Genomic DNA, 13910 nt, shown 5'->3' with positions numbered 1-13910 from the left:
ATACAGCGCTGGTCAGTGGGTGTGGCTCTCCACAAGAGATCTAAGACTTCGACTTCCCTGCCGCAAACTCAGCCCCAAGTATGTTGGACCATTTCAGATATTAAAACAAGTTTCCCCTGTATCTTTTCATTTGGATTTGCCTGCTGACTACCGCATCTCTCCCACATTCCATGTATCTCTGTTGAAACCTGCCGGTGGGCCGAGAGGAGCGTCGGAAGTGGGAGCTACAGCTCCAGACCCCTCACCCATCCTGATTGACGGCAAGGAGGCGTATCGGGTGCACGAAGTGCTGGACTCCAGACGCCAGGGTAACGTCCTCCAATACCTGGTGGACTGGAAGGGGTACGTTCCGGAGGAACAATCTTGGGTCAATGCCGGAGATATCCTGGACCCATCACTCACTGAAGAGTTTCATCAAACATACCAGGAAAAACCGGCCCCTAGACCCCGTGGAAGATCCCGGCGTCGTCTGCCTTCTCGCCTCAGGAGCTGCTCGCAGGAGGGGGGCTCTGTTACAGAGCGGGCTCCCGCACCGCCTCCTCTTCACCACCAGAGGGAGCCTTCACCTGAATACTAGTTTACTCTGGAACTCTAATCCCCATAATGCTTCATACCTGGGACTGATTGCGCACACACCTGCACCTCATTCAGATTCTCCATATAAGCCACATTCAAACAGAAGTTCAGTGCGAAGTATTGCATTGCCACGGCCTGTAATCACTGAGCGTTTTTCCCTATCTATTTGCTGACCTTGGATTGTGATCTCACTACTGCCTGTTTGCTGCCTGTCTTGACTTGAATTGCCCTGGATTATTGTTTATTGCTGCTTGCCCTGATCTTTTGCCTGGCACCTGACTACTCTCTGTGCTTGCTCTCTGAATTCCCTGTTTTGCTGTTTCTTGACCCCTGCCTGTTTGACGTTTCTTCAATAAAGCTGCAGATGGATTCTACTCAGTCTCCAGACTCATTACATGAAGAACTTAGGCCAAAACGTGAGTATCTCAATTTTATTTAGCAAATCATACTCATTCGATTTCTTTTTTAATCAAGCTACTTTATAGCTCATTGATACACCAACATATGAATAGTCCATTTAATATTTGTAAAGATAGTATGTAACAAAATTTATTTATTTAGCCGTTATTGTATGTTTTTTCGCCTTTTTTCGCCGAAAATATTTTGATAGCTAACGTTAGCCTTTAACCTATGACTTTTTGTAGGCAAGCCATTGTAAAAGTTTGATTAAAATTAGTTGACATTAGAGTAGACCAATTAAATACATTATGTGTGTTAATATCAAAGAATGTCATCATTACTTAATTTAATCAGATTTACCGTTTGACCTTTTTTTAATTACCGGACCTTTTCTCCTAAAACTATAAATTGAATTAATTAATGCTGGAGTAATTATTTTAGTTTATATAATTTATGTAGACTAGGCTACTTAAATTAGTTCTTATAAAACGTAAGTATTAAAATGAATCAATATTAATTTAACTGTGATATGAAGTTGTTGCCAGCCATTTACAACTCATACAATTGCCTAATAATCAATTTACTATGCCTTCACTATGTTTTAACCAGTCTATTGTATTAACATTTGAGCTGGAATGTGTCATAGGTATACTTGTAATTTGCATTTGCAAAAAAAAAAATTATTTATTATTACACAATATTTTTGACAATGGCATTCAGTGAAGTCGAGGAATTTGACAGAGCGATTGCAAAAAGAATGAAAAAAGAAGGAACATTCGCCTACCAGAAAGTAATTATTTTACCTTATGCATTTACATTACATTTTACATTTATTCATTTAGCAGACGCTTTTATCCAAAGCGACTTATAAATGAGGATTTTTTTAATGCAATTGAAGTTGAAAAGTAAAGATACTAACACAATTATTTCTTCCTTTTTTCTTTGCTTTGTCCTGTTTACAGCAAGATGATGTTTAGGTGATCGTTAAATAAAGTACAGAATTGTTTATTATTGGTGTTTTGTCTATTCTTATTTGAGTTTTGCTTCGCATTCAAAATATCAAAAAAACAGGTTCTGTAATGTTAGCATAGTATAATGTTAATTAGACCATTATAGGTTGAACTGAAAGAAAAATTGGAATTTGAATTTAAAAAAAACATTGTAGTAATATAATATCACATAATATTTTTCAGAAGATAGTTCAATCTGTATCCCTTAGTTCCATCAGTAATTTTCTATCAATTACACCCACGCTCAAAAAATAACTACTGGGTAATTTGTTAGTCAGAGAACACAAAGAGTTCCCTTTCGTCCTGGGAACTCCGACGTGTCGTTGTACCAGCTCTCGCTGTATGTCTCCAGCTCTCAAGGTTCAGTTAAACGACCACTCCCGATGTGTAACTCAGTCCATTTATAAAACTCTTTCCGATGTGTAACTCAGCAGGCAGGTTGTGAGTGTTTGGTACGAGTCCCCAGTCCTTCTCTCTCTCCGCTCTCTCATTCCTGGCAGCTTATATGCGGTCTCCACACCAATCACTGCAATCAGACACAGGTGTTCATCATCTGCACTTGACCAACTTACTCACCGCACAGCTCGCTGACTCGTCTCTTGCTACAGACTTCGCGAGACCACGCCCCCCTCGCCACATACCCCCACCGCCCGACTCAGGCCAGGGAGCCGCCCGGCCTGTAGCCCCCCCCCCCCCCCCCTCCTGGAGAGGAAGTCAGCCACAGCCATCCGTGCACCCGGCCTGTGGACCACCTGGAATTTAGAAAGGCTGTAAAGCAAGATACCAATGGGTGATCCGCGCGTTGGTATCCTTCATGCGGTGGAGCCACTGCAGGGGAGCGTGGTCCGAACAGAGGGTGAACTCCCGCCCCAGGAGGTAGTAGAGGAGGGTGAGAACAGCCCACCTGATGGCCAAACACTCTTTCTCAATGGTACTGTACATCATTTCTCTCTTAGAGAGATTTCGACTGATGTACAGCACCGGCCGCTCTTCACCCGCCACCTCCTGGGACAGGACTGCGCCCAGCCCCCTGTCCGATGCGTCCGTCTGTAGGATGAAAGGGAGAGAGAAGTCAGGAGCATGCAAAAGCGGCCCGCCACACAGAGCAGCCTTTATCTGGGTGAACGCCTGCTGACACTGCTCCGTCCACTGGACCGTATCTGGTGCCTCCTTTTTAGTTAGATCAGTTAGCGGGCTAGCACGGTCCGAATAATTAGGCACAAACCTTCTGTAATAACCCGCTGGCCCCAGGAACTGTCTAACCTCCTTTTTGGTCTTAGGCCTCGGACAGGTCGCAACTGCTGCCGTCTTATCAATTTGGGGACGCACCTGTCCGTGACCCAAGTGGAAGCCCAGATACCTTACTTCCACACGCCCAATCGCACACTTCTTTTGGTTGGCCGTGAGCCCAGCCCTTCTCAGCGTCTTCAGGACAGCACGCAAATGCTGCATATGACGCTGCCAGTTCTTACTATAGATGATAATATCATCCAAGTAGGCAGCGACATATGCAGCATGCGGCCGGAGAATTTTGTCCATCAGACGCTGAAAAATCGCAGGAGCCCCGAACAAGCCGAAAGGAAGGGTGACAAATTGGTGTAATCCGAACAGCGTTGTGAAAGCTGACTTTTCTTTTGATATAGGAGACAAGGGGATCTGCCAATAGCCCTTTGTTAAGTCCAGTGTCGAATAAAAACGAGCAGTACCCAGCCGATCAAGCAATTCGTCAACCCTCGGCATTGGATAAGCATCAAACTTAGACACCGCGTTCACCTTTCTATAGTCCACACAGAAACGGACCGAGCCGTCGGTTTTAGGAACTAAAACTATCGGGCTCGCCCAGTCACTGTTGGACTCTTCTATTACCCCCATATCCAGCATAGCCTCTAATTCGTCCTGAACTACCTTTTTTTTTGTTCTCAGGTAAACGATACGGGCGGCAGCGCACCACCACACCTGGTTCCGTCTCAATGTGGTGCTGAATGAGGTCCGTTCGAGCTGGGAGGGCGAGAGGTGATCTCCACCAAGAGCCAGCACGAGAGATTGTGGTTTTGTGTTCGCTTCTGGCCCGAGATCCTCCTCCCCACTCACTACCGTCGCTAGCTTCACTGACTCTGCCTCAACCCACTTTTTGAGGAGGTTGAGGTGATAAATTTGATGTGCTCCACCCCATCTGTTCGAACTACTTCATAATTGAGATCGCTAACCCGCCGTGTGACCTCAAAAGGTCCTTGCCACTTTGCGAGTAATTTAGAGCTGGAAGTAGGGAGTAATACAAGCACTTTATCTTCCGGTGCAAATTGACAAAGTTAGCCCCCCTGTTGTACAGCTGACTCTGTCTGTCCTGGGCCTGTAACAAATTCTCCATTGATAGCCGCCCCAAAGTGTGGAGTTTTGTTCTCAGGTCCAAGACATACTGAATTTCGTTCTTACTAGCGGACGGTCCGTCCTCCCAAGTTTCTCTAAGAACGTCTAACACCCCACGGGGCTGACGCCCATAGAGAAGCTCGAAGGGGGAAAACTCGTGGAGGCTTGGGGGACCTCGCGTACAGCGAACTAGAGGGGTTCTAGCCACTTATCCCAATTTTTGGCGTCCTCGTGAAGAACTTCCGAATCATGGACTTCAAAGTGCGTTTAAATCGTTCCACTAACCCGTCTGTCTGTGGGTGGTAGACGCTAGTGCGAATCGATTTAATGCCCAATAATTCATAGAGTTCGCTAATAGTTCGTGACATTAACGCCGTGACCTGATCGGTGGGAATCTCTTTAGGGATTCCCACCCGGGAGATTAACGAAAAGAGCGCGCTTGCAACACTTTTGGCAGAAATGTTACGGAGCGGGACTGCTTCAGGGTACCGCGTTGCGTAATCCACCAGGACTAACGCAAAGCGGTGCCCACATGCTGACCGTTCTAATGGCCCGATGAGGTCCATACCAATTCGTTCGAAGGGGACCTGCATTAATGGAAGGGGGCACAACGGTGCTTTTGGGTTGGCCGGTGGGTTCACCAACTGACATTCACGACAAGACGCACACCACCTGCGCACGTTCTCGTGAATGCCCGGCCAAAAGAATCGGGCCATGAGCCGGTTTTGTGTCGCTGTTTGACCTAAATGCCCGGCCATTGGATTACAGTGAGCCGCCTGAAAAAGCATTTCCCGGCGGCTCTTAGGAACTAACAACTGTGTTGTATCTTCTTTTGACTGGGTGTCTTGGGTCACCCGATACAACCTATCTTTCAAAATAGCAAAATAGGGATAAGAGAGCGGTTGGTCTGGGTGGAGTAGCTGGCCGTCGATAGAACGGACCTGGTCAAACGCACGTTTTAACGTCTCGTCCTGGGACTGCTCCAGGGGAAATTCATCGCGCTCGGTGAGGATAGTTCTCTCCAGAGCACTCCGTTCCCCTGCAGCAGAAGCCAGAGGTCCCGGCTCAGCATCTCCCACATGAACAACCGCTGTCTTTCCCTTGTTTCTCTTTTTCCAAGAGGCATCCGGACATAAAGACCCCAATAATTTCCCAAAAGCAGGCCAATTCGTCCCCAGAATTAGCGGATGCCGGAGGTGCGGGTTAACTGCTACCTCTACGCTATGCTTTTGTCCCCTAAATTGAATTACCACAGGCATTAAAGGATAACTCACCACCACCCTGTGCACACACCGCACCTTAACCATGCGGCTGTTATCCAATGCCCCGAGTTGAATCAGGCTTTGATGAATGGAGGTTTGGTTGCAGCCTGAATCCACCAAAGCCTGATGAGCACCCCCCTTGATACCCACTGGTATCTGGTACAGGCCAGCTTGATCGGGGGCAGCCTGTGGCGCGTCGGAGACCCGGATCAGTGTCCCCACCTCCATCACCGGACACCGGTCGATAAAGTGTCCTGGGTCCCCGCAGCGCCAACAGGCCAGCCCAGGCCTCCTGCCCTAGTGGCGGGAAGCGGGTCAAGGGATTGGCGTGGAGAGCGCAGGGCTGCAGGAACCGGGGCGGAGTGGTCGATCGCTGCGCTCCCCCTGGGTGGCCGCTGGCTGCCGGGACAGGTTCCGCCGGAGGCCCCGTTCTCCACCTCGGCGCTGGCCAGGGCATCAGCCCCCCGCGACACCTGGGAAGGGGGACAGGTTTGGGGAGAGAAGGGGACGAGAGAGAGAGAGAGGGAGAGAGAGAGAGACAGATGGGAGGGGCTCGCCGACCCCTGGGCATGCCACCAAGTGATCCTCCGCCAGTTGGATGGCCTGGTCCAGCGACGTCGGGCGGTGGCACTGGACCCACTGCACGGTCTTCTTGGGCAGATTAGCGATGAACTGTTCCAGTACCACCTTGCTGATAACATCCTCGACGTCGCCTCCGTCGGCCATCAGCCATCTGCGGCAGGAGTCCTGGAGCTGCTGCGCCATAAGGAAGGGCCGGCCGGACTCGTCCAGGCTCAGAGACCTGAACCGCTGGCGATGTTGTTCCGGAGTCCGGCCGACCAGCTGAAGAATGGCGCGCCTCAGATCTTCATAGACCAGGAAATTCTGGACTGGCAGTTGGTGGGCGGCTATCTGCGACTCGCCCGGATAGTAGAGGGATGATCCGCATAGGCCAGTCCACTCGGGGCCATCCCCGGGCCTCGGACGACCTCTCAAAAAGGTCCAGGAATGCCTCCGGATCATCCTGGGGCCCCATCTTATTGAGAGGCAGGGGCGGGGCCGAGGCCGTAGCTGGATCGGGGACAGCCCGAATCTCCCGGTCGAGCCAGCTCCGGAACAGCTCGCGGTCTTCTTGCTGGCCTTGGAGAAACAGCTGGAACCGGTGATCTTGCTCCTCCTTTATGGCCAGCGGGGCGTGGTGTTGTTCCCGGTGAAGACCCGCGAGCGTTTGAATGAGGTCCACAAATGGCGTTCCTGGCGGGTTCTGCATGGCGGCGGCAGTCTTCTCCTTCCCGGGTTTCGGCACCAGTGTAGTCAATCTTAGCGTGTGTGTGGGTGAAGGAAGAAGAAGACAGGGTCGGCGAACTTGGGACTCGTACTTTATTCAGAAAAAAAGAACAAACAAAAGGTGCGCTCGTGCGCCTTCACCGTAGTGTTCCACTACAGCACATAAAAAAGAAACACTCTGCCCGCTTGTACCAGCTCTCGCTGTATGTCTCCTGCTCTCAAGGTTCAGTTAAACGAACACTCTTCCCGATGTGGAACTCAGTCCATTTATAAAACTCTTTCCGATGTGTAACTCAGTCCATTGTCAGCAAGCAGGTCGTGAGTGTTTGGTACGAGTCCCCAGTCCTTCTCTCTCTCCGCTCTCTCATTCCTGGCAGCTTATATGCGGTCTCCAAACCAATCACTGCAATCAGACACAGGTGTTCATTATCTGCACTTGACCAACTTACTCACCGCACAGCTCGATGACTCCTCTCTCGCTACAGACTTCGCGAGACCACGCCCCCCTCGCCACACTATGCAACTATATATTTTTTCTAACAGGGTAGTAAAAGTTTAGCTGGCTAAATATGAGCTGTTACTGTGGCTGAGCTGGTTAAAGCATAAAGCCTTGTTTAAACTCGACGCGTCCGCATGAGCCCAAAGGTGCGCGCGGCAAAAATGGCATGATTGTAACAGCGCGCGCCCCCGCATCCCCTAGACACCATTTACTACACACAATAGGCGTTTTTTCTCTGATTTTGAAAACTCTTCGCAATCGACTTGCGTCCAAGATTCTTTATACACCACTGAAAACATAGTTATGGATGTCATATTGCATTTCTGTTAATAGATACTCACAATTTTTACACATTGCACCTTTAATATCGAGACCGTAATATTGCATCCTATTGTTTTCAATGGCATTTGGATAAGGGTGTTATACAATCTAATCTTCCGAACAGCAGGAGGCGCTGTCTCGAAAAATGAGGGGTCTGAGAATGCGGGACTCTGGTTGGGGACTGTAACTGCAGGCTCCGAGTCTGCAGTAGTAGTGGGAAGTTTGGATCATTTTACTGATCCGAATTTTCATTTTAAAAATTTAAAATGAAAATTATCATTTTACTTATCATTTTACTCGGATCTTTGAGTCTCGTTCAGCAAAATGAACTACTTTTTCGAGTCATTTCGTTAATTTCAGCATAATATAATTAAAATGGCATGTTAAATATCCCAACACATCTAGTACTTATGAAAATGTTGATTACATTTGTAATAAGAATAAAAATAAACTGTAAGGTAATGCAGCCAAAGCCATTAAGAAACCGAAATGTTTTATTAATTGATTAGTTGTTGGGTCTTATAAGTTGGCCTGCAGCCAGCCAGCGTTTTTTATATTTATTTTTTATTATTATTTTATATTACTACCTTTACCAGTGATTTTGAATTCGTCATTCAATAAAATTATTATTATTTTTATTATTAATAATAATAAATTAAATTAAAGCTGCAAGCAGTATTCATCGGTGTTCAAGCAGTTAAGGCAGTTAAGCTCAAAAGCATCAGAGACATTAAAGACATTAATGGCTCGTTTCTACTGAGCGGTACAGTACGGTACAGTTCGGTACGGTACTCAATTATTTGCGTTTCCACTGTCAAAAGTTGTGAATGGTACCAAAAAGCCGAACCGTACCGTACCACTTTTTGGGTACCCTTCCGTTGGGATACCTAGCACAGTGGTACGGTACTAAAGGGTGGAGCTAGACGCACTGCAGAACGCTGATTGGTTGACAGAGTATCATCACTTGCGCGTGCTACAAGGGGAATGACAACATAAGAAGCGCCATTTTTTATTATACAGTTGGAATATAATACTACGGTTATTCTTTCACGAAATGTAGTTTTAAGAGTTTTTGAGGCGAGAATGTAGTTGTTTAAAGCTCAAATTGTCACGGTGTTTGAATTCATTGTATCCTTCTTGTCTCGTGTCATTGTTGTTGTGTGTGTGAGTGTGGGCGTGGTCTCCCGTCCGTACCGCTGATCAGTGGCGCCAGCTGCATTCGATCCCAGCACCAGCTGAACCTGATCAGCGATGCCTATTTATACTCACTGTTTTCGTCTCGTCCTTGTCAGATCGTTGTGAGGTGTTCCTGGTGTTCGTTCCTGTTCCTGTCTGGCTGTTACTTGTACCTGCGTTCCTGTCCTGGATGTCTTCGTGTTCCTCGTCACTTTTCAACAGCACTCTCTGGACTGGCTATCACCGCGTCACCTTCATCACATCACTTCACCGGCGTTCATCAAGGTCCCTGCATCGCTTGCCCGTTCCTGTGTGTCTGAAGCTGCGACTTCGTTTCCCCGCTGGATTTACTTCAATATAAATAAACCTCACTTACCTGCTCTTGTCTCCACTCTCGTTCTTAAACATGACAGAACGATCTGACCGTGGCATGGAGACAGCAGGGAGTTCGGAGACTACTTTCAACGAGTTTGTTTCTCGCACAGTCAATCGGATGGATTCTCAAGAGGAGTGTATCTCGAACACAGGGCGGGCAGTTCAAGCTTTAGTGATGCAGGTGTCCGAGCTCACCCAACAGCTTCAACATCTTAGGGGTCCCACTGCGCCGCCCACACCGCCAGTTCAACCCACACCACCGGGGCCGTCCTTCCAGTCGGAACCTCGTCTTCCGGTCCCGGAGGCTTACGGAGGAGAGCCCAACTATTGCAGGGCGTTTCTTACTAGATGCTCAATGCATTTTTCGCTCCAACCTCGCACTTTCAGTAGAGAAAGTTCCAGAGTAGCCTTCGTGTTGACGCTGCTGACTGGAAGGGCGGCGTTATGGGGAACTGCGGTGTGGGAGAACCAAGACCCATGCTGCGCCTCGTTCCAGGCACTCGCCGAAGAAATGAAGAGGGTATTTGACCGGTCGGTCGCGGGACGAGAGGCAGCCAGACTCCTCGCCGATTTACATCAGGGAGACCGACCGGTCTCCGATTACTCCATTGAGTTCCGCACGCTGGCGGCCGAGTGCCAGTGGAACGAGGAGGCGCAGTGGGACATGTTCCTGCGTGGGCTGGCTGACCGTGTCCAAAGGGAAATTTACACTCTGGACCTACCCACAAGTTTGAATGGCCTCATAGATCTGGCTCTCAGAGTAGATGCTAGACTCGCCAGGATGGAACGTCTAGCTCCCCCGGCTCGTTTTCCTGGAGTCACGGAAACCCCACGAGCCAGCGGCAGAGACACGGTCAGCCCCGTCGTCGATCATGAGCCCATGCAGGTGGGTAGAGCTCGGCTTTCCCGGGAGGAGAAGGAAAGGCGGAGGTCCCTCAGACTCTGCCTTTACTGCGGAGGGGCAGGCCATTTCGTACATGACTGTCCGTTAAAAGGCCAAGCCCGGTAGTAACATTGAGGCTACTATCGGGTGGGATCTCCGCCGAGAAGTCCTCACCACCATCATCCACGCTCCTCCCGGTAAGACTGAGATGGACGACCGGTACTCACGACTGTCATGCACTTCTGGACTCAGGGGCTGAGGGAAATTTCATGGACCGTGAGTTAGCACATAAACTTTTCATTCCTGTCACTTCTCTTGATCACAGCATATCCGTCAACGCTCTCAATGGTCAAAGACTGTCCAACATTGCTCTCACTACCGGTCCTATAACACTTACTACATCTGGTAATCACACTGAGACACTGTCATTTCTCATCCTGGACAGCCTTCGAGAGGTTGCAGGGAGCATCGATCTTCACTAAATTGGACTTGCGCAATGCCTATCATTTGGTTCGCATCAGGGAGGGGGATGAATGGAAAACCGGTTTTAATACCCCCAGGGGACATTTTGAATACTTGGTTATGCCGTTCGGGCTATCCAACTCCCCAGCGGTTTTCCAGGCACTCGTCAACGACGTGCTGCGAGATATGGTTGATCAGTTCATATATGTCTACCTGGACGACATATTAATTTTTTCATCTTCTCTCCAGGAACACGTGCAGCACGTACGACGAGTGCTTCATAGACTGCTAGAGAATGGGCTTTTTGTCAAGGCGGAGAAATGTGATTTTCATGCACAGTCTGTTTCTTTTCTAGGGCACATCGTGTCGTCTGAGGGAATGTGCATGGATCCTGACAAGGTTAAGGCTGTGGTAGAATGGCCAAGCCCAGACTCCCGTAAGGCCCTACAGAGGTTTCTGGGATTCGCCAATTTCTATAGGTGTTTCATTCGCAATTTCAGCCAACTAGCCGCGCCTCTGACCGCCTTGACCTCCCCCAGAACGACGTTCAGGTGGTCCGATACAGCTGAGGCTGTATTCACCAAACTGAAGAGCCGCTTCGTTTCGGCCCCCATCTTGATAGCCCCTGATCCCTCACGTCAGTTTGTGGTGGAGGTCGACGCGTCAGAGGTGGGGGTAGGCGCAGTTCTTTCCCAGCGCTCTTCCACAGACGACAAGATGCATCCGTGCGTTTTTTTCTCCCATCGTCTATCACCTGCTGAACGTACTATGACATTGGCAACAGGGAGTTGTTGGCGGTCAAGCTAGCGTTAGAAGAGTGGCGTCATTGGTTAGAGGGGTCGGGGGTACCTTTTATCGTCTGGACTGATCATTAGAACTTAGAATATATCAGCACGGCCAAAAGACTCAACTCCAGGCAAGCTCGGTGGGCTCTTTTTTTCGGTCGTTTTGATTTTTTCTCTATCGTACCGCCCAGGTTCCAAAAACATCAAACCTGACTCCTTATCTCGTATTTTTGACCATTCCGAACGCCCGCTTACTCCCGAGTGCATTTTACCCGAGACCCTAGTTGTTTCCACACTCACATGGGAGATCAAGTCGAAGGTCAAGACGGCCTTAGAAGGGGTAACGCCTCCGCCCGGTGTCCCACCGAGTCGATTATTTGTGCCGGAGGGGTTACGGTCCGACGTCATCAAATGGGGGCATTGTTCTAACGTGGCTTGTCATCCAGGGGTTAATCGCACCTGTTTTTTGGTTAAGCAACGATTCTGGTGGCCACTTATGGCTCGCGACATTCGCAGTTTCGTCTTGGCTTGCTCGGTTTGTGCCACTGGTAAGACTTCCAATCGACCCCCGGATGGGTTACTCCAACCGCTGTCTGTCCCTTCGAGACCCTGGTCCCACATTGCGCTAGATTTCATTACCGCCCTCCCGCCCTCCCAGGGCAAAACGGTCGTTTTGACCGTAGTGGACCGGTTCTCGAAGGCGGCTCATTTCATCCCCTTGCCCAAATTACCCTCTGCCAAGGAGACAGCGGTTACTGTGGTGGACCACGTCTTTCGCTTACATGGCCTCCCGATTGACGTGGTTTCCGACAGGGGTCCCCAGTTTGTGTCCAAATTCTGGCGTGAGTTTTTTAAGTTACTGGGAGCGACTGTCAGTCTGTCCTCCGGGTTTCACCCCCAGAGCAATGGCCAAACCGAGAGAGCCAACCAGGATCTGGAAAGAGTGTTGCGATGTTTGGTCTCCAAGAATCCTTCCTCCTGGAGTCAACGGCCTTCCATGGTTGAGTACGCTCATAACTCGTTGCCAGTGTCATCCACGGGCCTATCTCCGTTTGAGTGTAGTCTAGGTTACCAGCCACCGATTTTTCCTAGCGTGGAATCCGAGGTCGCGGTCCCCTCCACTCACGCCTTCGTCCAGAGGTGCCACCGCACATGGACCAGAGCCCGCGAGACTCTGCTCCAGGTGAGGGCGTGCACCAAGGCTAAGGCCGATCGCCACCGGTCGAAGCCTCCCGTTTACGTCGTTGGTCAAAAAGTGTGGCTTTCAACCAAGAACATTCCTCTCCGCTCCGTTTCCAACAAATTAGCTCCTAAATTTATCGGCCCGTTTCCTGTCACCAAAATCCTTAGTCCGGTGGCAGTCCGAATCAAACTTCCTCCGGCGTACAGGAGAATCCACCCCGTCTTCCATGTTTCCAAATTAAAGCCCGTGTTTCATTCACACTTTAATCCGCCTGCCCCGGTTCCCCCCCCCGCCGCGACTCGTAGATGGGGAACCAACCTTTTCGGTTAGTCGTATACTGGACTCTAGACGGAGGGGACGCAGATTCCAGTATCTGGTGGACTGGGAAGGTTACGGTCCGGAGGAGAGAAGTTGGGTACCTGCTAGGGACATCCTGGATCACTCCCTTATCGATGATTACAATCGACAGGTAAGGGCATCTGGGAACGCCAGGAGGCGTTCCTAGGAGGAGGGGTACTGTCACGGTGTTTGAATTCATTGTATCCTTCTTGTCTCGTGTCATTGTTGTTGTGTGTGTGAGTGTGGGCGTGGTCTCCCGTCCGTACCGCTGATCAGTGGCGCCAGCTGCATTCGATCCCAGCACCAGCTGAACCTGATCAGCGATGCCTATTTATACTCACTGTTTTCGTCTCGTCCTTGTCAGATCGTTGTGAGGTGTTCCTTGTGTTCGTTCCTGTTCCTGTCTGGCTGTTACTTGTACCTGCGTTCCTGTCCTGGATGTCTTCGTGTTCCTCGTCACTTTTCAACAGCACTCTCTGGACTGGCTATCACCGCGTCACCTTCATCACATCACTTCACCGGCGTTCATCAAGGTCCCTGCATCGCTTGCCCGTTCCTGTGTGTCTGAAGCTGCGACTTCGTTTCCCCGCTGGATTTACTTCAATATAAATAAACCTCACTTACCTGCTCTTGTCTCCACTCTCGTTCTTAAACATGACACAAATCTGCGGTTTATTTATAATGATTTATGATAATTTGATCCATTCCAGGGATCACAGGGCGCTCGGCGCTCATGTTCCCCGCCTGGAACAGCCTTTCCTCGGCTAGTCGTTCTGACGTTTGCCGCTGACTCTGTAGTGGTAATTCGTCTTGTGTATATCTAACGGGTGATCTTTGGTCTCGTGAATCGATAATTCGTTCCCTGGCCAATCGTTTTGGCTGAGGGCTAAGTGAAGTTTCATCCATTTAGGCTATAACTTTTCCGTTGTAACGTTAACGTTAGACTAGCGCTGAATTTGTATATTTGACTTAATTCTTTGCTTTTT

The sequence above is a fragment of the Siphateles boraxobius genome, unplaced genomic scaffold, assembly GCF_051911475.1.
Source record: "Siphateles boraxobius isolate OS27281-9 unplaced genomic scaffold, OSU_SipBor_1 55, whole genome shotgun sequence".
Taxonomy (NCBI): domain Eukaryota; kingdom Metazoa; phylum Chordata; class Actinopteri; order Cypriniformes; family Leuciscidae; genus Siphateles; species Siphateles boraxobius.
This window is presented reverse-complemented; position numbering follows the sequence as displayed.